The sequence below is a fragment of the Hyla sarda genome, chromosome 6 (assembly GCF_029499605.1).
Source record: "Hyla sarda isolate aHylSar1 chromosome 6, aHylSar1.hap1, whole genome shotgun sequence".
NCBI lineage: Eukaryota > Metazoa > Chordata > Amphibia > Anura > Hylidae > Hyla > Hyla sarda.
Genome location: NC_079194.1, coordinates 250,075,417 through 250,098,640, shown reverse-complemented (window position 1 = coordinate 250,098,640; position 23,224 = coordinate 250,075,417). Strand labels below are relative to the sequence as shown.

The 23,224-nt window shown below is 42.1% G+C and overlaps 1 protein-coding gene across 1 annotated transcript in view; it reads right to left on the bottom strand.

The window, feature by feature from the left end:
- The window catches only part of MUC6 (mucin 6, oligomeric mucus/gel-forming), a 201,357-nt gene extending 179,636 nt beyond the window's left edge, over positions 1-21,721 (bottom strand). The window contains exons 1-2 of the mRNA XM_056526906.1: positions 21,397-21,721; positions 12,370-12,529 (exon numbers count right to left, since the gene is read on the bottom strand). The gene's annotated coding sequence lies outside the window, so the exon portion shown is untranslated. The remainder of the gene's footprint in view (positions 1-12,369; positions 12,530-21,396) is intronic.
- Between the last annotated feature and the right edge of the window lie 1,503 nt (positions 21,722-23,224).

Here is a 23,224-nt window from a genome sequence, read left to right as displayed (position 1 = left end):
TTCTTTCATACACTGAATGTATACCTGTGTGCTTATTTTATGCTTCACTGCTCTCGTTTACTTATTTCTGCGAAAAGATTAATCTACAAATCTGGGTGACTATAAAAGGTTTATGTGATCATGTATCCAAAACACTTCACTGAAGTGCTACTAATATCTAGATCTAATGTGTCTGAAGGATCTTACATTTCATTTTTACTCAAAGCAAATTAATACTTTATGACATGAAAACCTTAATAGACAGGTTGTTATATAGCAGCAGAAGCTGCACAAGTCTGGTCGTTTGCTACAATGTACCATGTCGGGGCTGATGAGCTGACATAGCAGTGTCTAGACTGCATCCAGAATCTACTTCCCACCTTAGAGCAGAACCATGTACAGGGGGCATCAATCTCAGGTTCATAGGGGGTCCCAGCAGTAGGACCTCTCACAACCATACACTCCTCTGAATAGGGGATAAGTCATAATAGTGGCTACTACTTTTATTTACTGACAGTAAACTAACATCTTCAATATATTGAGAATTTGTGTATAAGAAAGTAATAGAACATTTCATGGTGCAACAACAAAGCTTATAGAACTGGAAACCCCCTTAAGCTTTTACTTATTAAATTATGTAACCCCCTTTTTAAGCTTTTAAACTGAAAAATTAAGAATCCAAATAAAATTGTAGTCATATGTGGATATATCTTATAATAAAGTACCGTGTGCTGTGTCCACATGTCTCCCCTTCTGACCTCTCTTTTTCTACTTCTTACAGTTGATAGTCGACCTCAATTTTTTAAGGGAACCTTATAATGGATTTTCAATAAGTATGAACATTGTATGCCAATTACAGTTATAGAGTCAAGATAAAGGTATCCTGGGGAGTCCGGCCCGGGGTATGCTATGCTTTGGGGAAGCAATGTCTCTTTCCAACTCTGTCTTTCCCACACTCCCCTCCCAAAAGACACAGTAAATGCGCTGTCAATGAGAGGTTGTGTCCCCGAGCCCCATCTCCCGGACTGTTCAGGACGATTTCTGAAGGGTTTACTAAAGCATTTTTTATAGCTATACAGTACCCTAAATTATCATTAAATGTGTGAAGCCTTCCTTCACTGTGTGTGCAGCTATACAAGCCTATTATATTTGATAGATGCTCTTTAATGCTTAATTGACATCTCCGTGTCACCACCATATTTCATAGGTGTGCATAGTCCAATACAATGTACTTTGCCTGGCCTCATCACTACACAATGCATTTCTTGAAGTATGCCTTACTTCACTGTGTATGCCAAGAAAAGGTGGAGGAGGCTGGTAAAAGAAGGATGCAGTGATGAGTGACTGGAGGAAGCAACATCATTACCGAGAATGGACTGTGTGACATTTCAGGACAGTAGCACTGCCCCTTATTGACTAGATAATTTATAGTATAATACAGTCCCTTATTGGTCACATCCAGTCCACTTCTCTCTCAGAATAAATTACATATATACATCCATAGTGGTCCTTTCCAGTATATTTTTCTTCCCAGTAGCATTTCTCCCAGTATAATCATCTGCACAGCAAGTGTGAAGCGCCTCCTCAGCATAAAGTACACACCAGAGAACCAAGCCCTAGAATACACATGCAGAGCGGCCCCTCCACATTATAATCACATGCAGAGCCTCCCGACCAGTATAATGATATGCAGAGATGACCCCCCTACATGAATCCCATGCAATGCCTGCTACTCCACAATGTAATTCTTCCCTACATTATAACTACATTCAGAGCCTCCCCTAGTATAGTTATGCACAACTGCCCCCCTAATATAATTCCATGCAATGCCTGCCACTCCACAATGTAATTCTTCCCTACATTATAACTACATTCAGAGCCTCCCCCTAGTATAGTTATGCATAACTGACCCCCTAGTATAATTCCATGCAATGCCTGCCACTTCACAATGTTATTCCTTCCCTACATTATAATCACATTCAGAGCCTCCCCCAGTATAATTATATGCAGAACTGACCCCCCTACTATAATGACATGCAATGTCTTCTACTACACAATGTAATTCCCTCCCCACATTATAATCACATTCAGAGCCTCCCCCATTATTTTATATGGAGAACTGATCCTCTAGTAAAATAACATGCAATGCCAGTTACTTCACAGTATAATCCCCTCCCCAGATTATGATCACATGTAGAGCTGTCTCCTAGTAAACATGCATAGATCTCCTAAAGTACAGTATATTCATTGTGGAAAGAATACACATTATATATGTGGTGTCCCGGTACAGGACATGGTCCTTTACCATCTCTAGGTCCCCTCCGGAAGAGTCCCTGCAGTCCATAGGGCTCTCCTGCAGGGCTCACCCCTTGCTCAACGTCTGTTAATGCATTGTAAATGTGTTATGTACATAGTGTTCATTACACATAAAGTTGTACAAATGTATAGAGGTTAGTCATGTGAACCACTGTCATGTGACACTACCCAGAGTTCAATGGGCACAGGAACCACAGGCTTTGCAACCAATGGGCTTTAGTCCAGCCCCCTTAGTATATAAGGGTCTGTAGTCTCTCAGTTTTATTTATTTTTTTTAAATCAGAAATTTTTTATTGAACATTTTTCATTTTGCAAACAGACGACAAACAGAACTATAAACCCCATACCCCCCCACGCATACAGAACGCCCACCCCCCACCCCCAAGTCCCTGTCTTACCCTCCCATAAAAATTGAAGTAGAATTTTCTAAGTAGAAAAATAGTGCAATAGCGGTCCATAGGTTGCATAGATATAATATAATCACATGATAGAAAATGAGATCAGGTAAACTACAATAGTAGAATAAGGAGGGTCACCACCCCAGGGAGTCCATGGAAAGTGCGGATGAGCACACCCCTATTAGGTTCTGAGAAAACTCAGGCAAGGTCCCACACAGAGTCATACAACTTCAAAACACAGTAGTGAACCAGACGAACACAGGGGCACAAGACACGTATGACAAAAGTGACATAGAACCATAAAGAGAGAGGAAAAAAAGAAAGAGGGAAATTGCGCCCCTAGTGAAGAACGTTTAGAAATTGAGTTTACATGTATTCAAGGTTAAACTCCCGGAGGGCATTGCACTCAGGGCACAACACCTAAAAAGCGTGGTATGGTAACAATTCCCAGGTCCGCAGCCTCAGTCCTCTGGTAGCAGGCACGCTGTCCCAGTGTAACATAATAGCAGGTATTGGAAGAAAATGTGGACGAATTTTGGCGCTGGAACTCCAAAATCAGGAACACATCTGCATTCCTTTAAGAGGCTTTATTGTGAATACATAAGCTACGCGTTTCTGCTCCGAAACTGACCCTTCGTCAGGCTAGGTATATCTTTGTAGAGTTCCACCGCCAAAATTCTCCACATTTTCTTCCAATAGCGGCTAAAAGTGACATAGGTAAGACAACAGAAAACAAAGGCAGGCAGATTATCTCGCACCCCCCAACAATACCTCCATAGGGGTCCTGGGGTATCAATCCAGGGTCCCCAAATAAGCTCAAGTTGATGCAAAGCTTTACGTTTAAGGTAGACACCCTTCTCCAACCTAATAATATGATTTAATTTCGTGATTAGCTCAGAATTAGTAGGTGGATATGCTCTCAGCCAATGTTGTGCAATCAGCTTGCGAGCCTGATATAAAATTGTACTGGTACCAATGTATAAGCCCCTGTCCTCAGTGATAGGAAACAGAGGGTGGGGTTACTAGTGGGGTACCACAGGGGTCAGTCTTGGGTCCTGTTCTATTTAATATATTTATTAATGACCTTGTAGAGGGGTTGAATAGTAAAGTAGCAATCTTTGCAGATGATACTAAACTCTGTAAAGTGGTAAACACAATAGAGGACAGGGCACTGTTACAAATGGATCTGGATAGGTTGGAGACTTGGGCTGGGAAGTGGCAGATGATGTTCAACACTGATAAATGTAAGGTAATGCACATGGGGAGGAAAAATCCGGGCCGGGATTATGTATTAAATGGGAGCACACTTGGGACGACTGATGTGGAAAAGAACTTGGGAGTTTTAGTTAACAGTAAATTTAGCTGTAGCAACCAGTGTCGGGCAGCTGGTGCTAAAGGAAATAAAATCATGGGGTGCATCAATAGGGGCCCATGGCAAGGAAATAATTCTACCGCTGTACAAATCACTAGTCAGACCACACATAGAATACTGTGTACAGTACTGGGCCCCAGTGTACAAGAAAGATACAGTGGAGCTGGAGAGGGTTCAAAGACGGGCAACCAGGGTAATACGGGGAATGGGAGGACTACAGTACCCAGAAAGATTATCAGAATTAGGGTTATTTAGTTTAGAAAAAAGAAGGCTTAGGGGAGACCTAATAACTATGTATAAATATATCAGGGGACAGTACAGAGATCTCTCCCATGATCTATTTATAACCAGGACTGTATCTATAACAAGGCGGCATCCTGTACGTGTAGAAGAAAGAAGGTTTCTACACCAGCACAGACGGGGGTTCTTTACTGTAAGAGCAGTGAGACTGTGGAATTCTCTCCCGGAGGAGGTGGTCATGGTGAACTCTGTAAAAGAATTTAAAATGGGTCTGGATGCATTTTTGGAGTGTAAGAACATTGCTGGTTATGTATATTAGATTTATAGGGACAGAACGTTGATCCAGGGATTTATTCTGACTTCCATATTTGGAGTCGGGAAGGAATTTTTACCTCTAGTGTGAGGGTTTTTTGCCTTCCTCTTGATAAACTCAGTAGGGACTCATTAGGTATATAGGTTGAACTTGATGGACTCCAAACCCTCTAGGTATCCCAAGATACACGACAAGGCAGACAAATTAAACGGACAACCGAATACTCTCCTTAGCAACTGTCCCACATCATCCCAAAACTGCGTAAGAGAAGTACAGTCCCACATCATATGAAGCAAATGGGCATCAGACATAGAGCATCTAGGGCAACAGCAATCAGAGCGCACCCCAATTCTATGTAAAAATACTGGGGTGCAACACATCAGATGTAGCAGAAAAATTTGAAACACGGGGTGAGCCTCCGAAACAGCAAGGCGCGGGGTTATAGTCAAAATCTGTGCCCATTGTTCATCCGACAGGGGACCCACGTCCGCCTCCCATTTTTCCTTAACATGTAGGGGATACGCCACATGGCAAGAAGATAACAGTTCCCTATTTAACCCTGAAATCACTCCTTTAGTAGAAACCCGAGTAAATAAATCATTCACCACTAATGAGGAACCGACAGTCAAGTCACCCGCTGCACATCCAGTGCCTACCGCAGCTGCAGGTAACAAAAGAAAAAAAGAATGTGGTAAATCAAATTCCTCCTGCAATTGGGCAAATTACTTCAATGTCAGTCCATCACACAGGTATAATATCCCATAGGAGAGCCATAGAGCGATTTCAGGCTGGGAGTACAGTTCAGGGAGACCCGGGTTATACCATAAAGGGGAATAGGTCACAAAAACAGGATAATGTAAGAGTGTCCTAAATTTTAACCATACTTTACGGAGAAGAATAAAAGTAGGAGGGAAGTCTGGGGGCACGTCTGTGCCGCCATTTCTAACAGGTAGAGAGGTGTCATAGCGCCAATACGTTGTGAGACTAGAGCCCCTGTACGTCCCATGGTATCCAACTGTGCCCATCCCTTCAGCTGTTGGACCTGGGATGGCAAAAAATACAATCACGGGTTAGGAATAGACAAACCACCCGCCTCTTTACCACGCAGTAACGTTTCAAGGCAGATCCTAGCCGATTTACTATTCTCTATACTATTTACTGTTCTCTATATAGAGACTGAATCATATGAAAGAATTGCATGGGAATCCATATAGGAGTGTTATGCAGAATATACAAACACTGGGGCATAAGAACCATTTCAACTAAATTAGATCTGCCTATTATGGAAAGGGGAAGCCTGTACCAAGTATTTACCTTTTGGGAGCTACGATCCAACAAGGGCACCAGATTGAGAGGAATATAATCAGAGGGAGAGGCCGTAACATACACACCCAGATATTTAAATCTAGAAACCACGGGAAGCCCAACCCTAGTAATTATAGGCATCGGGGGGAGAGGGTCTAGAGGGAGCAGTGTGGACTTATCCCAATTGATAGCCAGCCCTGAATAGCAGCCAAATGATTCAATAAGAGTAATTAGAGGAGGTAACGATTGCGGGGTTGTGCCCAAAAAAAGGAGCATGTCATCCGCATAAAGGGCAATACGCTCTTCCAGGGTCCCATAGCAAAACCCCCGAATATCAGGGGAGGCTCTAACCAATGCCGCTAGTGGCTCTATTGCAATAGCAAATAAAAAGGGGGACAGAGGGCACCTCTGGTGAGTACCACGCCCCAACAGGACGGAACAGGACAACAGGCCATTAGCTCTAATTCTAGCACGAGGAGCAGCATATAACAATTGAATATTAGACTGAAGGAGACTCCAGCTCACGTGCCTGGTAGAGGTGTCAGGTTAAAACTTCACTTTTACTGGATCAATTAAATTATGGGTAGCAAAATTCATAGCTGTGGGGGTTAAAAACATTGTGCCGACGCGTTTCGGGCTACTGTACTAGCCCTTAACCATGATTAAGGGCTAGTAAAGTAGCCCAAAACGCGTCGGCGCGATGTTTTTAACCCCCACAGCTATGAATTTTGCTACCCATAATTTTAATTGATCCAGTAAAAGTGAAGTTTTAACATGACACCTCTACCAGGCATGTGAGCTTGAGTCTCCTTCAGTCTAATCTTCATTAGACTGAAGGAGAAGCGGCCCGCTATCCATGCTCCTTGCTCCATGCCGATCCACACTCTCATGTCCAGATACCACCTACCTTGCGGTGAGTGAGCTGAGTTGCCTCCCCTGGCATTCCTTCCCATATAACAATTGAACCCAATTTAAAAAACTGGACAAAATCACATATGGCGCATAACACTCCATAGGAAGTTCTATTCGACGCTGTCAAAAGCTTTGGCAGCGTCGAGGGAAAGCACAGCCCTACAGGTAGCATTCTCAGGTTGTAACTGTAGATTTAGATAAAGCCTCCTAATATTATCAGCAGTGGATTTCTCTGGTATGAATGCTGTCTGGTCCCCGTGGATCAAAGTAGTAATTACCTTCAGCAATCTGTTGGCCAAAACCTTTGCTAGCAATTTAACATCCGAGCACAACAGAGAGATTGGCCTATAGGAGCCCGCAGATGGTGGGTACTTGCCAGGTTTCAAGAGCAACACTATAATAGCTTCCAACATAGATCCGGGTAATCCCTCCGCCGCTACCCGCCACACTTCCAGTAATCTGGGCAGCAAAACCTCCCGGTACTGCTTAAGATACTCTTTGGGTAGGCCATCAACTCCTGGAGACTTCTCAGAAGACAACGCCTCCAATGCCACCCCAATTCCTCAACAGTAATAGGCTCGTCTAACATGTCTCTCTGAGTCTGCGATAGGGTCGAAAGCGAAATACCAGCTACAAACTGGTCAATATCGGCAGGGCCGTATGTCAATTTAGAGGAATAGGTCTCCTCATAAAAGGAGACTAGAGTAGTCAGAATAGACTGATCATCCTGGACCAGCACCCTGGCACCATCACAGAGACAAGGAATACATGCTGACCCTGTACTCTCACCACTCTCAAAGTAACATTGTTGTTGAAAGAAGCGCTTATTGTCCGCCATTCATAACAAATGTGAATCCAACAAGGCCTGCGTATTCTGCCAGTTCTCCCTATTGAGGTCAGAAGGGTCCTCAAGGAACCTACGCTCCTCCAGGAGTACCTGTTGCTGTAGGGAGGCCTGAATTGCTTTATTCTTCGATTTACAAGTAGAGATATCTCTAATAAAAACACCCCGGACATATGCTTTTAGAAAGTCCAAAACCATACATAAGGGAAACACTGGTGTAACATGATGTGTATGCTGAATAGGCTAGAACGGTGTTTCCCAACCAGTGTGCCTCCAGCTGTTGCAAATCTACAACTCCCAGCATGCCCAAAGTCTGTCAGGGCCTTCTGGGAGTTGTAGTTTTGCAACAGCTGGAGGCACACTGGTTTATAAACACTAGCATACACACACACAACAGGGACTACAACTCCCAGCATGTGTCATTCAGGAGTCCCCCCCCTCCCCCTTCACATTTAGAGATCATTCCCAGTATGAGATTTATTCTCCTGCAGTCCATACATCTCCAGCCTGTGCACCTTCTCATCCGCCCCTTCAGATAACACTTATCTTCTCTGTGAGGTCCTTCTCCTGTGCAGACCTGCGTCCTTAGAATACAGAGCAGGGGGGAGGGGAGGTGAGGAGTTGTGTACTCAGCTGGATGAGATGAGGGGGCATGGTTTATTTCTCATGCAGACAGAGAGAAAAAGAAAAAAAGCTGTGATATCTTGTCCACAACAGACTCAGAACTGTGGACAACAGTGAAAGAAAACCCTCTGAACTAACACATGTATATTATTTTTTTTTAAACTTACAAAGAAGAAGCCATATAGTAAAAAAAATTAACCACCGGAGTACCCCATTAACTCTCTTGCTCTCTTGTTCCTGCACTCTCTTAGTTCCTGGCTACAAAGCAAGCACAATCTCTGCATCTACCAAATTCATCTCATCTAGGCCAAAACCTAAAGAACCTGCAGCCACTTCAAAACGTGAGTTATCAAGCTCTATCTACAATTCTAGTGACTACTACTCAACTCAAGAATAATATTAGTAGCACAGTGGCCTGCATAAATCATCTCAATACTACAAGTCCCAGTAAGCCTGTGAGGTATCCTGCATCCCGGTTGCTTCTAAAGAAACTGCATATTTGTAAAGACTGTTTAATAAGAATTCCAAGTAAAAGTTCCAGTTATTTTCACAATTCCTGCTGTGGACATTCCTTTATTGCCTGCCGTTTCTGGGTTGGTTGTCGGCAGGGCCTCATGCCGAAACAACCACATCCTGGCGTCACGACTAATCAGGGGTTAATAACACCTTACCCCACAGGGTTAACACCACCAGACCCTGCTACACCATTGCAACCCCCCCCCCCCCCCCCCCCGGCACCACATATAGTATCTTGATAATTAACATTGCACCTATAATGATAGATATGCAAAGTAAAAACAGCCTTTGGGACAGTTGATGACAACTGATTTCTAATTAAATTAGTTTCAATAAAACAAAAATCTATTCCATATTTATGCCAAATCCTGTGTAGATGGACATGGCTGATACTAAGGTTAGTAGAAAGTGCTACTTGACCTTTTACAAGAATGCCCAGCAGTGATTTGGTTAAAGAAATGAATATCTTTCTGTAAATCCCTCCCAAATGGCTCAATATTAAAAAATGGAATGTTTATCTCAATTGTAGAGATTAAATACTCTGTCTCCCTGTGTGATGTCACTAAACACTGCCTAATCCTATAAAATTCATGGTGTGAATATCACTAATACAATTGAGCTTGAGCTTCACAACAGGATATGCTATGGAGTATAGGACTGCAAACTTGTGGCTGTTTTGGTTGGCTTTGGGGTCTTCAAAAGCCATTGATGTGATACCAGGCAAGTATCTGAAAGCCTTTAATACACAGGCTATATTGTACAGTACTTTGAAGTTCTCCTTTTTGTATCTGTATACAAAACTCTGCCATATAGATATGTTATTAGTGTATTATTTTCTGGTATTACATTGCCTTTCTATGTGTTTATTTCTGGAGTTTATGTGCCCTTGTTACTGACACTGCTTTATGTTATGCTAAAGAATGTTTTGTATGTCACTTATGATCTGTATCAAGGCAGTGCTGTAGTTACGAAAGGCTTAGGGTGCATTCACACCACATTTCTGAGATCCGGCTATGGAAATTTCACAACTGGGCGCTCCCGTATCCCAGCCAGACCGGTGCCGAATTTTATTCATTTAAATGTGCCGACCCGAGGCTATTTTTGCCCCGTATCCGGTTTTGTGGCTGGACTGAAAACCGTGATATGCTGCGGTTTTTAGTCCAGCCACAAAACCGAAGACGGGGCAGAAATAAGCCGACCGGAGTCACTATCTGACTCTGGTCGGCGCATTTATATCAGTGAGATTTCCCAGCCGGATCCAGCAGCTGGATCTTGGAAACATGGCATGAATGCACCCTTACCCAAGGTAAAGGTTAAAGGGGTATTCTGGTTTACATTAGGTGATGATTAAATTGGTATTCTGGCTTACCTAAGGTGAAGATTAAAGGGGTATTTTAGCACTTTCTATTTATTAGTATAGTGCTGAGACTGCAAAAAATAAAAAAGATCCTTACCTACCCCCAATCCCCTACAGCTCCCATTTCACCTGCCTCAAGTTCTCTGCTCCTACTGTCTTCTGCCAGCTCCCCAGACGAGAGCTTGGAGAAACAGATGCAGATTAAACAAAAGCTTCAGCAGAATTTGTGGGGAACTTGGGGTAGGTAAGTATCATGTTTTCCCTCTTTTCGACAGCCCCTGCAGCACTATATCAATTATTTTTGAATGCTGCAATACCTCTTTAATGCTAGCCCAACCTTTCTTCAGGGAGGAAGTCAGAGTCAGTGTGAGAAAGTCTAAGTTTGAGTGCAGGAGAGAGAAAGAGGAGTGAGGAGAGGAGTGCCTGTCTTCAGGGACAGGCAGTTGCGGTCTGTGAGGAGACATGGTACAAGGTCCTCACAGCCCTGGATTAGGCAGCAGCTTCTGGCCAGATTTAGCATGTATATGGCTTCCGGAGGGATTTTTTTTCATATATAAATAATAATGTTCAGGCTACTGGCAAATAAAAATAAAACATACACTTTCTTTCCTCATTGCTCGGCCATTACCATCATAGAGCCCTGATCCTTATGGTAAGCCCTTCCTTGTCCTGCTGCCCATCATTTCAAGGGTTGGGAAAGGTGCATTGAATTGCCTGCTTTGCCAATCAGCTGCTCAGGTGGGAGACTGTTGTAGCCACTGATTTGTTGAGCACATGGTATATTTTCAGCCAGTAAGCCAATCTGTGGCCACACCGGGGTCTCATCCCAGCCAATGATTGAGCCGGTTATTCCATGCACCAGTCTCGATCCTGGAAATACTGCTTAGCGGGACCCTGCTCATTCAGACTGGTGGAGACAGAAAAACATGGAAGGTAAGTGTATGATTTTCTTCTATTTGACAGTAGCCTGAGCATGATTATCCATAAATATTTTCCCCTAGAATACTCCCTTAAGGATTTGCACTCTGCAGCTGGGAATCACACTAATTCAGAGACAAGACAGACAGAAAAGTAAATAAAGACAGGGCTTAACAATCAAGAGCAAAGAGTGTGGGAGGTTTGGTGAAGAACTACAGCCACCAAGACCACAATGAACACTACCAGACAATGACATTTGAGGACTACACCCCTCATCATCCACTTATACATCTCACTCGTCCTAATAGTCACCATGCAATCCCCTAGGGCTCTTGGCCCCTGGGCTGTTGTCTTTTGACTGCAGATGCAGAAATGTTAACTTCAATTAATCAGACTCAACAAGCTCTTGTTGGCAGAATGCTTTGCTGACCATAAAAGATAGAAGCAGCACATCCAATAAAGGAAAAGCTTGAGCAGGCGCATGCAGAGAGGATTGTGGTAAGGCAACCCAAGTGTGATAAATTGTATGTAGATAAATGCAGCAAACCAAAAAGTCCAATAAAGTGCAGTTTATTTCATAGTGCAGAGATACAAAGTTTCAGTAGCCTCTTGCTACCTTGAAAAAGGTAGAAAGAGGCTACTGAACAGTTGTATCTCTGCACCATGGAATAAACCGCCCTTTATTGGACTTTTTTGGTGTGCTGCATTTATCTACAATCTATCTATCTATCTCATATCTATCTATCTATCTATCTATCTCACATCTATCCAGTGCCGGACTGTGACCAAAAATAGGCTCGGGCATTTTAGAATAAGCAGCCCAGCTGTTGTAAAGCTTTAAAGGGGTACTCCGGCGCTTAGACATCTTATCCCCTATCCAAAGGATAGGGGATAAGATGCCTGATCGCTGGGGGTCCTGCCGCTGGGGACCCCCGTGATCTTGCACGCAGCACCCCAGTTAAAATCAGTCCCCAGAGCAAGTTCGCCGGCCCCGTGGTCGCCGGTAATCAGACCCAGAGTGAACATGCTCCGGGGACTGATTTTAACTGGGGTGCTGCGTGCAAGATCACGGGGGTCCCCAGCGGCGGGACCCTCGCAATCAGGCATCTTATCCCCTATCCTTTGGATAGGGGATGAGATGTCTAAGCGCCGGAGTACCCCTTTAACTCTCATCATATTTGGAGAGCCTCAAGCATTATGGGAGTTGTAGTTTTTCTACAGCTGGAGAGCCACAGATTGGGGAATAGTTTAATCCATCATCACTGCAGAACTTACAATTGACTACAGCTCTTATGGGAAAGTCAGGAGAACACACGATGATATCAGTGACCTAAGTGACGTCTTCTCTGTTGGACTTCATCCAGGTACATCTTCTCTGCAGAATGTGACATCCGGACATCGTTGGCACCTCACTTTCTCAGCAGATCCTCATCCTCTATATGGAAAAAATTATAAATATATCACTGCCAAACACTGTGCCCCCTGAAAAGAACCCTGACACACATTGTACCCATTATAATAAAGTCACACACTGTATCCGTAATACTAATACTGCCACACACTGTACCTGTAATACTAATTCTGCTACACACTGTATTCGTAATACTAATGCTGCCACACACTGTTTCCGTAATACTAATACTGCTACACACTTTACCTGTAATACTTATACATAGTAACTGTAACGGGTCACGGCAGGTGGAGTATCCTCTGGGATGATGACGTGAGCCGTGCCAGGGAGTGGAGTCTTAGGTGCCGCTGGTTTTCCAAAGGGCCCACCGCAAAGCGGGATGGTCTTGCTGCAGCAGGCAGCACCCTGGTCGCTACCCCTGGTACAACTCGTCCACACAGGTTGCCGGGATGTGGCGTGGCACAAATGGAAACTGGCAATACGAGGTCAAGGTAGCAGTAGGTCAGGACAGGCTGCACAGGTGCAGGGTCAAGTAACGGAACAAGGATCAGGATCAGGAGCAGGATATTGTCATGTATAAAAAGAGGCATGGACTCAAGGGACAGGGACATAATACTCCCCCTTTATAAAGCATTGGTACGGCCTCACCTGGAATATGCTGTTCAGTTTTGGGCACCTGTCCATAAAAGGGACACTGCGGAGTTGGAAAGGGTGCAGAGACGCGCGACTAAACTAATATGGGGCATGGATCATCTTAGCTATGAGGAGCGATTAAAGGAGTTACAATTGTTTAGTCTTGAGAAGACACGTTTAAGGGGGGATATGATAAACGTATATAAGTATATTAATGGCCCATACAAAAAATATGGAGAAAAACTGTTCCAGGTTAAACCCCCCCAAAGGACGAGGGGGCACTCCCTCCGTCTGGAGAAGAAAAAGTTTAGTCTCAAGGGGCGACACGCCTTCTTTACCGTGAGGACTGTGAATATATGGAACAGTCTACCTCAGGAACTGATCACAGCAGAAACAATTAACAGCTTTAAAACAGGATTAGATACATTCCTGGAACAAAATAACATTAATGCTTATGAAGAAATATAAAATCCCATCCCTTCCCCAATATTGCGCCACACCCCTACCCCTTAATTCCCTGGTTGAACTTGATGGACATATGTCTTTTTTCGACGACACGGATATCAGGAACACAGTATGCTTTAAGTAAGGCACAAGGCAACAAAGATCCGGCAGGGAACATAGAGAGGAGCTGATACTTAAAGACAGGGTGCAGGTGTAGAAGCCCTTTAAATGTAAGACCTCCAGAGCGCGTACCCTAGGAGGTGGGGGCACGTGTGCCGGTGCTGCGAGAACATTATACGTTGGGCATGCTGGGAGTAGTAGTTGGTTGGGAAACATTGATCTATGTATACTCCATGGATTGATGGGGGGATTACATATATACCCAGTGTGTGTGTATGTGTGTATATTTATATATATATATATATATATATATATATATATATATATAACCATTACAATATTACAGCAGGGGGAAAACTGTGGAAAACTGTTATTCAGGTATGTTATGGCGGTATTGTTCTGGTATGGTATGGTGTTGTTATTCAGTCATTATATAGTGGTATTGTTTAGTTCTGGTATGGTGTTGTTGTCCATTCACCGTTTAGCGCTATTGTTCTGTTCTGGTATAGTGGTATTATTCTGTTCTGGTATGGCGGTGATATTAAGTCATTGTATGGGGGTATTGTTCTGTTATGGCGGCGATATTCAGTCATTGTATGGGGGTATTGTTCTGTTCTGGTATTGTTCTGTTCTGGTATGGCAGTGTTATTCAGTCATTGTATGGGGGTATTCTGTTCTGGTATGGTGGTGTTATTCAGTCATTGTATGGGGTGTTGTTCTGTTCTGGTATGGCAGTGATATTCAGTCATTGTACGGGGATATTGTTCTGTTCTGGCAGTGTTATTCAGTCATTGTATGGGGGTATTGTTCTGTTCTGGTATGGCTGTGGTATTCAGTCATTGTATGGGGGTATTGTTCTGTTCTCGTATGGTGGTGTCATTCAGTCATAGTGTGGCAGTATTGTTCTGGTATAGCGGTGTTATTCAGTCATTGTATTGGGTGTTGTTCACAAATGGGGGAAGACAGCCTAAGGGCATGTTTGCAGATCAGACAAAAATATTTTTTTTTAGATCAGACCCCCAAGGGGGAGTGGGGGGGGGGGGGGGGTGTAAATTTGGGTTTTGCCTAGAGCGGCAAAAATCCTTGCACCAGCCCTGGATTCACAACCAAATGAATATACAAACACAGTAGACCATATAGGGTATTTGCAAAATATATCAATTTCAGTACATCTCAGGGGAAACACTAAAATCATCATTAAGGCCATTCGGCCATAATGACTGTAGTTCATAGATCCAGCGGAGCTTGCAGTGCTTCAATAAAGCAATGCAATTTCCACCTTTTTTGGGGACAGGGACATGGTCAATTAACAGAAAATGCAAGTCTCGTTCAGTGTGCCCCTTATCAGCAAAGTGGCTGGATATGCGTACGTGCTGGTTTAAACGTGTATGAAAATCCAGGGTGGTTTCACCTACATAGAGTAGTTTACAAGGGCAAGATAGCACATGGATTACATATTTCAAGGTACAGGTAAGATAATGTTTGAGTTTATATTCCTTAGCTGCTGTAGGATGTTTAAAGATGGAACCTTTTGTCATTAAGTGACAGTTGATACAAGAACAATAAGGAAAACTGCCTGTCCATCGAGTAGTTAAATATTGTTGCGAATCACCTTTTTCTATGGAAACATTAGATTTCACAAGCTTGTCTCTGAGGTTTCTTGGTCTACGATACAACATGAGTGGAGGACTAGTAAACTCAGGGATCTCGTGATAGCTTCTAGAAAGAATAGATCAATGTTTACTCAAAATACAGGAAATTTGTCAGATACATTACAAAAGGTAGAAATAAAAGCCATTCAGGTATTAGTTTATGTCTCTTGGTGGATTGATGAACTAGAGTGTGTCTATCCAATGTCATGACCTGTTGTTTTCTTTCTTGCAACAACTCCATTCGATAACCACGTTTGGAAAAACCGCCAATCATACGATCTAAGGTTGGTTCTACAGACTGAGTTGAGCTATTGATGCATTTGGCACACATAATTTGGCTCTTGGGCAGGGACCTGACCATAGGCCGAGGGTGGCAGCTCTTAAAATGCAAAATAGAGTTGCTGTAAGTGGGCTTAACATACAGTGTTGTGGTAAGATGGTTATTTTCAATAGTAACAAGGGTATCCAGAAATTGAACTGAGGTAGTGGAATATGATAAAGTAAATTTAATATTGGGGTCAACTTGATTCAAAAAGCAGGTGAAGTCCAACAGTTCCATGGCACTCCCTCTCCAGACGAGGAAGACGTTGTCTATGTATTGCCACCACCCCAGCACAAGGCCGAAGTGGTCGGACACATAGATGAACGTCTCCTCAAGGGAGGCCATGAAAAGGTTGGCATAAGTTGGGCCTACAATAGTCCCCATAGCGGTACCAGACACCTGGAGAAAAAATTTGTCATTGAAAGTGAAATAGACGAGTATAAGTGAAATAGTGAACAGTTAATACAGTATGTAAAAGTGACAAAATAAAATCAGTCTTTTGTGAAGAAAAGTCATTAATAATAGTTTCTCTGACAGCATTGATAGCATTGTCTGGGAAAATCCAAGGTTTTCAATTTTCTTTAAAAAATCTGAGGTGTCTAAAAGAAATGACCGGGCTTTGGTGGTATAAGGACGCAGCACCTGGTCCAGAAAAATAGATAAATGGCTTGTTACAGAATCACGACCGGAAACAATGGGTCAGCCTGGTGGGTCAACTAGAGATTTGTGAATCTTGCGTAATAAATATAGTGTGTTATAGAGTTTTTGGATGTGTGACCCCAGGTAAGATTTAAGTGCTTTGTCGATTATACCTGAAGAAAAGGCCTCATCCACAATAGTCTTGATCTTTCGTTCTATCTCAAACCTTGGGTCCCTAGACAAAGATTGATAAGTATTCGAGTCTCCAAGTTGACACATTGCCTCCTGGATTTATTTTGAACGGTCCATGACCACAACCGCGCCACCCTTGTCAGCAGGTTTGATGACGAGATTGTGGTCGAGTTTTTCTTCCTTTAATATGTCTTCTCAACAGCAGGCATCTACTGACCAGTAAGTGCCTGATGTTGTTGAGAAGACATATTAAAGGAAGAGAAAGTCCCCTGTGAAGAGGATTTGAGTTGTTCTATATCCATCTTAACCAGTTGGCAAAACATGTCCAAAGGACTAGAGTTCACAACAGGCTGGAAGGAACTAGGTAGTTTGAGGTCATAGTCAGATAATGCAAAACAATCCATATGATGGTCAGTAGAAATATCATTTTCATTAAAGCAAATTGTTTTATTAAATTTTCTGAAAAACGGTGTCAAATAACTTTGTCAAAAAAATTTGGTTTAATGAACATGATAAAACCTATGATAGTATTTCTACTGATCATACCATTGATTGTTTTGCATTATCTGACTATGACCTCAAACTACCTAGTTCCTTCCAGCCAGTTGTCAACTCTAGTCCTTTGGACACATTTTGCCAACTGGTTAAGATGGATATAGGACAACTCAAATCCTCTTCACAGGGGACTTTTTCTTCCTTTAATATGTCTTCTCAACAGCAGGCATCTACTGACCTTGTGCACAACCTCGTCATCAAACCTGCTGACAAGGGTGGTGCGGTTGTGGTCATGGACCGTTTAAAATACATCCAGGAAGCAATGCTTCAATTTGGACACTCGAAAACTTATCAATCTTTGTCTAGGGACCCAAGGTTTGAGATAAAACGAAAGATCAAAACTATTGTCCATGAGGCCTTTTCTTCAGGTATCATCGACAAAGCACTTAACCCCTTAACGACGCCGGACGTAAATGTACGTCCTGGTGAGCTGGTACTTAACGCACCAGGACATACATTTATGTCCTATGCATAACCGCGAGCATTGGAGTGATGCTCGGGGCATGCACGGCAGGTCCCGGCTGCTGATAGCAGCCAGGGACCCGCCGGTAATGGCGGACATCTGCAATCGCGCGGATGTCTGCCATTAACCCCTCAGATGCCGTGATCAATACAGATCACGGCATCTGCAGCATCGCGGTCACTAAAATGGATGATCGGATTGCCCACATCGCTGCCGGCAATCCGATCATCCAGAAGGGCAGACGGAGGTCCCCTCACCTGCCACCACTGCCTTCCATGGGTCTTCTGCTCTGGTCTGCGATCGAGCAGACCAGAGCAGAAGATGACCGATAATACTGATCAGTGCTATGTCCTATGCATAGCACTGAACAGTATTAGCAATCGAATGATTGCTATAAATAGTCCCTTATGGGGACTATTAAAGTGTAAAAATAAAAGTAAATAAAAAGTATAAAAAAAAATTGAAAAACCCCTCCCCCCCAAAAAAAATGTAAATTGTCCCATTTTCCCTATTTCACCCCCCAAAAAGTGTAAAAAAAAAAAAAAATTGATATACATATTTGGTATCGCTGTGTGCGTAAATATCGAAAATATTAAAATAAAATGTTAATGATACCGTACCGTGAACGTGTAAAAAAAATAGCTGCTTTTTTTTTTTTATAACATTTTATTCCAAAAAAAATTATAAAAAATGTATTAAAAGTTTTATATAAGCAAATATGGTATCAATAAAAAGTACAGATCACAGCGCAAAAATGAGCCCTCATACCGCAGCTTATACAGAAAAATGAAAAAGTTATACGTCTTCAAAATAGGGGGATTTTAAACCTACTAATTTGGTTAAAAAGTTTGCGATTTTTTTTAAGCGCAACTGTAATAGAAAAGTATGTTATCATGGGTATCATTTTAATCGTATTGACCCAAAGAATAAAGAACACATGTCATTTTTACCGAAAATACGTGAAAACTAAACCCTCCAAATTTGCAAAATTTCAGTTTTCTTTTTAATTTCCCCACACAAATAGTATTTTTTGGGTTGCGCCATACATTTTATGGTAAAGTGAGTGATGGCATTACAACGGACAACTGGTCGCGCAAAAAACAAGCCCACATACTAGTCTGTGGATGAAAATATAAAAAAGTTATGATTTTTTTGAAGGCGAGGAGGAAAAAACAAAAACGTAAAAATGAAATTGTCTGAGTCCTTAAAGGGGTACTCCGGCACTTAGACATCTTATCCCCTATCCAAAGGATAGGGGATAAGATGCCTGATCACGGGGGTCCCGCCGCTGATCTTGCACGCCGCACCCAGTTATAATCAGTTCCCGGAGCGTGTTCGCTCCAGGTCTGATTACTGTCAATCATGGGGCCGGAGCATTGTGATGTCACAGCTCCGCCCCCGGGTGACATCACGTTCCACCCCCTTAATGCAAGCACCGGAGTACCCCTTGAAGGCCCAAATGCGCTGAGTCCTTAAGGGGTTAAATCTTAACTGGTGATCACACATTCAAAACCTCTGTCACTATATTTATTACCCAAGATTCAAAAATCTCTAGTTGACCCGCCAGGTCGACCCATTGTTTCCGGTCTGATTCTGTAAAAAGCCATTTATCTATTTTTCTGGACCAGGTCATTTCTTTTAGAAACCTCCGATTTTTTTTAAAGAAAATTGAAAACCTTGAAATCCCAGACAATGCTATCGTAACCTCTCTGGATGTAATGAGCTTATGCACATCCAAGCCACACGAAAACGGTATCAATGCTGTCAGAGAGACTATTATTCATGACTTTTTTCCACAAAAGACTGATTTTATTTTGTCACTTTTACATACTGTATTAACTATTCACTCTTTCACTTTCACTCAACTATTTCACTTTCAATGACTAATTGTTTCTCCAAGTGTCTCGTACCGCTATGGGGACCATTGTAGGCCTAACTTATGCAAACCTTTTCATGGCCTCCCTCGAGGCGACGTTCTCTATGTGTCCCATCACTTCGGCTTTGTGCTGGGGTGGTGGCGATACATAGACAACGTCTTCCTCGTCTGGAGAGGGAGTGCCATGGAACTGTTGGACTTCATCTGCTTTATGAATCAAGATGACCCCAGTTTTAAATTTACTTCATCATATTCCGCTACCTCAGTTCAATTTCTGGATACCCTTGTTACTATTGAAAATAACCATCTTACCACAACAATGTGGCCCTCATTTACTATTGCAAACCCGACATGTTTTGTCGGGTTGTGCGCCAGATTCTGTCGCATTGCGCTAGAAATTCTGTCTGCGCCAGATGTTGCGCCAGAATTGAAAAAACCCCGACTAACTCTCCATTTTGCTAAGAAAACCCGAAAAGGGCCGTGACCACCGGGAAAATGGGGCGTGGTCTCCAAAAAGGGGCATGTTCCCCACATTTTCACGAAAAAAACCAACATATTTACTAAGGTTTCCACATAAAATGTGGTTGATTTCAGCTGAGGAAAACCCCACAGATCAGAGCATGTGTAAAAAAAGCAAAGTGTAGGGAAAGTGGAACATATAGGGAAATCTTAGTAAATACCATGAAAAATAAATTGTAGGGAATTGAAACTCACAAAGAAACCTACATTCCACTCTTAGTAAATGAGGGCCTGTATGTTAAGCCCACTGACAGCAACTCCATTTTGCATTTTAAGAGCTGTCACCCTCGGCCTATGGTCAGGTCCCTGCCCAAGAGCCAAATTATGTGTGCCAAATGCTTCATTAGCGCAACAGAGTCTGTAGAACCAGCCTTAGATCGTATGATCGACGGTTTTTCCAAACGTGGTTATCCAATGGAATTGTTACAAGAAAGTAAACAACAGGTCATGACATTGGATACACACATTCTGGTTCATCAATCCAAGAAACATACAATGACTAATCCCAGAATGGCTTTTATTTCCATCTTTTGTAATGTATCTGACAAAATTTCCCGTATTTTGAGTAAACATTGGTCTATTCTTTCTAGAAGCTATCCCGAGATCCCTGAGTTTACTAGTCCTCCACTCATGTTGTATCGTAGACCAGGAAACCTCAGAGACAAGCTTGTGAAATCTCATGTTTCCATAGAAAAAGGTGATTCGCAACAATATTTAACTACTCGACGGACAGGCAGTTTTCCTTGTTGTTCTTGTATCAACTGTCACTTAATGACAAAAGGTTCCATCTTTAAACATCCTACAGCAGCTAAGGAATATAAACTACCCTGGATTTTAAGGCAAAACAAAACGCGAGTATTATGCTTTTAAACTTCTTTACTAAACTCAGCAGCATATAAGTAATGGAAGTATCATAGAAATTTTTTATATAAATAAAGTGTAAATAAACATCAGGATACTAGGATGCAACCTAGAATGATGATCATGGCCTCGACCAATCAGGCGACAGTACAGCAGATATCAATAACTGTCATATAGATAACTTCCTTCTTCTTTGCTGCTCAGCAAACAGTGAAGTTATGTAATATTTTTTCTCTCTCATATTGTATTACTATATCAATTTATATATATTCATTTAATGATTTCATAATTTTTCATATTTTATTTCATTCATTTATTCAAATTCTCTTAATCTATATATTATCTAGTTTTATTGTATTTCATTGTGAGTATGTGTATATATATATATGTGTGTATGTATAGATGGATATATATATATCTATATATTTTATCCCTTTTTCTCATCCTTAAATTCCGTTTTCCATAAAAATTGCCTGTATTTTCTGGTTGTTTTTCATTTTTCCTTTTTTCTCCATTATAACTTTTATGCTATTTTCCACTTATCGATATTCCCCTTTTATTACTTTCACTTCCTTATCCTATTCACATCAATTCTTTATTGTTTGTTTTTCCTACCTTCATCTTGCGCATCTTTTCTTATTTAACTGCGTCATCACTGCCATATTCAGCGCGAGCTCCGTCTTCCTCCCCCCCTGCTTCAACTGTACTTTTGATCTCGTGTCTCGAGCGCTCCGCTCGTTATCGCGAGATCTTCTGACAGCGAGGTCGTCTCCTGTCAAGCGCTCCCGGGCTTTTGACATTCTCCTCACAGCTGTCAAAGCCCGGAGGTCGCGCTCGCCTGTGTTCTGTCATAGCGTATCCTAATTCATTGCTAAAATTTGGCCTCCTGCCAAAAACAGTGTAAATCTGTATTTCTTCTCCTCCACTGCTGCCCGGTCGCTATTTTAGTCTATTTCCCTACATATTTTTTCACTATGTGAATTTCAACCATTAATATATTGATTTTAATTTATTTCCTATTTATTTATTAACTTATCTATTAATTAATTATTCTAGCTTTTAATTAATTGATTAATTCATGCTTTATTTATTTAATTCCCTTCTCATATTAAATTCATTATTCATTTATTACACTATTATCCTATATTTTATTTAACAGTATATTTAATTGATTATATATCTAATTATTTTACTTACCTCATAATTAATATTTTATTATTCATATATATATTTTATTACTGATTATCCTTAATTATATCATATACAGTATATATATATATATCTTTTTCTCCCTATTACTGATCTCCATAATTATATTCAGTATGTCTCAGGACAACATCCAAACTACCACAGAAAAAGTCAATCCAGACGCTTTGCAGTCTTTAGTGGACGCTTCAGTGTCCAAATCATTACAAAATGCAGTTTCCACTCTGCAAGAATCTTTTGAAAAATCATTAGCTAATATTATGGCTCGCTCTGGCAATATGACTCCTGGGGTTCTACCTCCTATTACCCCTTCCGACCATTACTGGTCTCCTGCCGAATCGGTATCTCATATGGCAAAAGGTTTTAAAGGTCCTGGCAAAGTTAAATCAAAAAAGCGCCATACCTCAATTGAAGAACCTTATCCCTCTAAAGGTGTACAACACACTTCAGGGACTCGCCATGAGACTAATACCGCTCATGCTCCAGGTTCCAAACCAGAACCATCTAATAGTGGTTCAAAGAAACCACTTTCCTCACCCTCCACCAGAGAGGAAGTCCAGCCTGTCAAGGCTTCTACATTTAGAGCGAAGCCAGACTCCTACCGAATTCAGTCTTCTGAGGAATCGGACGATTCCGACATTCAAGATGTTCAGGAGATTTTATATTGTTCGGAGGACAGTGACTCGGATCACGATGACCCTGCTTTGCAGGAAGACACTACAGTGACACATCCTGGGGATTCATACTTTGATCCCGCTTTAATTTGCCACCCACGCTCAGGCGAATGGCTTCCAAATTCTAGAATTGCCGAATTCTTAGCACTAAGAGCTAATAAACCTTTAGATCGTCCATCTCGTAGCAAATTGAAGGCAGAATGCCCTCGCCCTTCTTTGCCTAATAATTCCTCGGCTACTCCGGAGTTGGACCCACTCCTGGCGAAATTCTTGTTTAAAACAGGAAAAAACCCAAAGAAGGGAGTAGACCGTAGCTTTAAGTCCTGTCAGGACAAATTAATGGACCTTCTGGGTCCACTTTCTAAAATTATGGACATGGCTGATGAGGCATCCGCCTCCAATTCTACTGTTGATACCGAAACCCTTAAAGGGTGGATTCAACGAGCAATATGTCTATTCGGCAACGCTAATGCCGCTCTCTCCACTGAGAGGAAAAGGTCTATTCTCATGAAGATTGACCCACAATTGACCAATCTGGCTACTGCCGAACCGGCCAACCCCCC